General features: G+C 36.5%; 1 long non-coding RNA gene across 2 annotated transcripts; it reads left to right on the forward strand.

Moving 5' to 3' along the window:
• Window positions 1-1,649: 1,649 nt before the first annotated feature.
• LOC139191481 (uncharacterized) lies at window positions 1,650-3,640 on the forward strand. 2 transcript variants are annotated; one of them, XR_011575557.1, is made up of 4 exons: window positions 1,650-1,744; window positions 1,879-2,042; window positions 2,369-2,435; window positions 3,263-3,640. It is a non-coding gene; the product is annotated as an uncharacterized lncRNA (long non-coding RNA). The 2 variants fall into 2 exon arrangements; XR_011575556.1 differs by lacking the exon at window positions 1,650-1,744 and having other exon boundaries at window positions 1,763-2,042.
• The last annotated feature ends 728 nt before the right edge of the window (window positions 3,641-4,368 follow it).

Genomic DNA, 4,368 nt, shown 5'->3' on the forward strand with positions numbered 1-4,368 from the left:
ACTTGAACTTTTCGATCTCGATATTCTTACGTCCAAAAACTTCCAACGAAGCACTCCGAGCTTCCTAAGAACCTTCTTAAGCTCCCTATGAGCTTAAAAACTCCTAAAAAATCAACCAATACAAAGTTGATGAATAGTGCACAAAACGGAAGTGAGTGGTTCGACGTGAAAACGTTGAAATTCTTACCTGAAATGGGTATGGATGAACTCGTATCGACGAGATGAAGACGATGGTGGTCTTTGTTTCTTCGATCTGTGAAGATTTGATGATCCTTGAGGTTGTCCGTGTGTAGAGAGAGAGAGAATGAGAATTTTCGAAGGAAGAGAGAGTGTGAGTGAGGTTGAGGGAATCACGGGAAAGAAAGAAAAAGGGAATGAGTGTGTCCGTGAGTGTATGGGTTCCAAAAGCCACACTCATCAACACAAACAAACAAAACGTCCAAAATCATCCTTTTTTTAAAACTAGGGTAACTAAATAAACCCTAATGTTCTAAATCGTTAAAACACTTAATGATAATTTATTAACTTCACACTTTCGAAAACCATAATTCGGGACGGGCTGTCACAAAATTAGTTTGTTCCAATTTTTTTTAAAAAACAAATACTACACCTATATTATATATTTTGAATCAAATAACATTCCTCTAACTTGTAGGTAAATTATTGTATTGTTATATATGTTAGACACGTTTTGTTGTTGTATAAACATGAGTGGAACATAATATTGTTGATTTTATACATCAAACTGCATTTGAACATTTCAAATAGTAGGTCGGTAAATTAATTTGTTCTAATTATATAAAAAAAATACACTACACCTAGTTATATTTAATTTTTCCAATTATTAAAAGAATTTATACTACACTTAGAGTGTGTACAAATAAGTTTGACGGTTGGATCGTTGAAAAAAGTTTTATAGGATGCATATCGTGTCAAAACGGTAGATTAAACAAACACTTAGAGTTAATATTATACTTCCATTAAGTATAAAATAAGATTTTGTGGTATCCACTAGTGTATATATTTTAAATTAAAGATCAAATTCATTCAATGCATTCTTCTAGGGTCGAGGAGTGTAGCTGTAAAAAATCATCAAAATTGGACCTAAAATAACGGTTAAATTGTGATTTTTCGTTTTATAACTGTCGAAAACTTTTGTTATGTTACCTAATCTCTGAATGTTTTTTTTTTGTGGTTTTTTACGTATGCGATCTCGGAGTGTGTACAAATAAGTTTGACGGTTGGATCGTTAAAAAAGTTTCGTAGGATGCATATCGCGTCAAAATGGTAGATTAAACAAACACTTAGAGTTAATATTATACTTCCATTAAGTATAATCCACTAGTGTAAATATTTTAAATTGAAGATCAAATTTATTCATTGCATTCTTATTGTCACAACCCGTTCCGGGATTTTATATATCGGGGACATGAAATGACGGAATTACCTTTGACGGGTATTAAGGTATGTGTGTGTGGCATATTATTGGACTAAATTCATTCCTAAACTTTAGGAAAAATATTTAAGTTAGATTAAATTGGGTTGTATGTTTTGTGTGGTTAAGGAGTTAGGAAAAAAGAAATGGATGGTGATGGGTTATGATGGACCACACACACACTTAGTCAATCCTTCTCTCTCCCTCCCCCGTGCCTCTCTCCTCCCTCACGGCTTTCTCTCTCTCTCCCTCTCGAATTGTACGGAAAAGGGCCATACCCTCGAATCACCACGGATCGATGCCAATAAGGTGAGATTCTTCATCCTTTTAACCTTCTGAAATGAATGGTGTTATTTTTAGGACGTGAAACCTTAGAAATCTCGTCGAACCCGTGACCCGTATTGAAATCAATGTTCATGCACACATAAAATATCGTGTTTCAGGGAATTTCAAGCTTACAGTGAGCTTAAGGAAGTCTTAACGAGCTTCGGGGTACGTCGTTGGTAGGATTTGGACGTCGGAGGACGGAGAACGGAACTCTTCAATTTTGGCCGGAACTTTCGAAGCTTTTTTCGATGAATCCCCGACGAGTTGGGGGTCGAGGCAGGTATGGATGTGTTCATCTCGTCAAGATCTTCATTTTGATATAAAGAACGTTGAAAATAGTGAAGAAATGAGGAAGATATAGTGGTTTAAAAATTCCCCAGAAATCGGCGACTTTTCCGTCGCCGACGAAACCAGTCCGGTGACTGGAAGAAGAAGAAGACGTGCGTGCGGCCTCAGAAAATTTTTCTAAAAATTTCTCGACGTCCGTGACGTCGAATAGGTCGATGTGGTATATTCATATACCTAATTTGAGCACCGTATGAGAAGTTATTTTGAATTGTGGGTTATGTGCATTAATTAACGTTTTTATAGTTGTTTCGCATATAGGTGACACCTATCCCGAGGACGAGCACATCCAAGGACGTCACGGGGGCTACGACCCATCGACTTACCAGTGAGTGGGCAGTTTTGTTTTTCGTATTACCTATATACTATTGATTTTCCCATAAATTGAATTCATATGAAAGTACGTTTTAAAATGCCGTGCATGCATATTATAAGATATATGAATTGATATTGATGCATATATATATATGTGTGAATTGGTGTTATGGACGCACAGGTGAGTATCAGGTGAGTTTTATGTTAATCATGTGAATCATTGATGATGTGAATTGTGTTGAGAGCTCATAACATGCACCCCTGGTGTTAGTGCTTATATTATTCACTGCACCGCACGCTCACCTTGGATCCAAGTAGGTGCATGTCATACAGACCATGAGAGGGTTCCGACATGCTAGTCGTACAGACCACTAGAGGTGGTTCCGACTAGTAGGTGACCTTAGATTACGCGCGCAGATGATTGATGAGAGAAGCACTATAGCGTATCATTACACCATTCTTGTCGTACAGACTACTTCAGGTAGTTCCGACTTATGTGCAGAGTAGTGCCGTACAGGTCACCGTGGTGACTCCAGCTGGGTTGGATATTGAGCTATGGAATTAATCATACAGGACCAACTGCAGGGTCTCCGGTTAATTCATTATGTCACCTGTTATTTTGATGCATCCATGTTTTGTTATTGACATTTACGGCATGGCATATTCCTGGATTTGTGATAGATTGATGATTTGTGACGTATGAGGTTTTATATACTATTATGTTATTTTCTAGGAAAGTATACAGGTTTTACAATGAGGGGTTAGAAATGTTTTTAATGTAATGTTTTGGAAAACTTTGGTATTACTGACCCACTCAATTTTGTTTTTGCGCCCCTCCAGGTTCTAGTTAGCAGTTGGTGGCTCACGAGGTTTTCTTCGGCATTCTGACAGACTTCCTGCATGTAGGACTCACCTGCGGGTGTTGTAATTTAATTATAGTCCTACTTGACTGCACCTAGTTTTTTTATGCTCTGAAATTGTGTACTGCACACTTAAACTCACTCTAGCATGCTAGTTGGATATTACTGCTAGTAGTTGGTTTTTATTCCTTCGTATTTCTCATATCTTTTGCTTCCGCATCGCACTTTTGGTTACGTCACACTCACGTGACGGCCAGCACGCCTTGATTCTAGGATCGGGGTGTGTCACTTGTAGGGTCAAGTAGTGTTGCTGTAAAAAATCATTAAAATCAGAGCTAAAATAACCATTAAATTGTGATTTTTCGTTTATAAGTGTCGAAAACTTTTGTTTTGTTACGTAATCTATGAATGTTTGTTTTTTATGATTTTTTTACGTATGCAATCTCGAAGTGTGTACAAATAAAATTGACGGTTGGATCGTTGAAAAAAGTTTCATATAATGCATATCGCGTCAAAACGGTAGATTAAACAAACACTTAGAGTTAATATTATACTTCCATTAAGTATAAAATAAGATTTTGTGGTATCCACTAGTGTAAATAATTTAAATTGAAGATCAAATTCATTCAATGCATTCTTATAGGGTCGAGGAGTGTAGCTGTAAAAAATCATCAAAATCGGACCTAAAATAACTGTTAAATTGTGATTTTTCGTTTATAACCGTCGAAAACTTTTGTTATGTTACCTAATCTCTGAATGTTTTTTTATGTGATTTTTTACGTATGCGATCTCGGAGTGTGTACAAATAAGTTTGACGGTTGGATCATTAAAAAAGTTGAAGGAAAAAATTTGTCCTAGCTAAGAACAAGTATGAACATTTGAATACACATGCAAGCTATCAACACTTTAAAGTAGGCATGCATCCAAAAACAATTCATAAAACCCATGACTTTCAAAGCCTAGTATATGGTGAACCAAAATAAACTCTTTAACAAAATTAAAGAGAAGTAAAGATTTTGAGATTCTTTACCCTTGAAGCTCATCCTTGTTTACACAAGGGATTCACCCAAGTGGAGGGCCTTCAAG

This window comes from Malus domestica, chromosome 14, assembly GCF_042453785.1.
Source record: "Malus domestica chromosome 14, GDT2T_hap1".
In the NCBI taxonomy this organism is placed as follows: domain Eukaryota; kingdom Viridiplantae; phylum Streptophyta; class Magnoliopsida; order Rosales; family Rosaceae; genus Malus; species Malus domestica.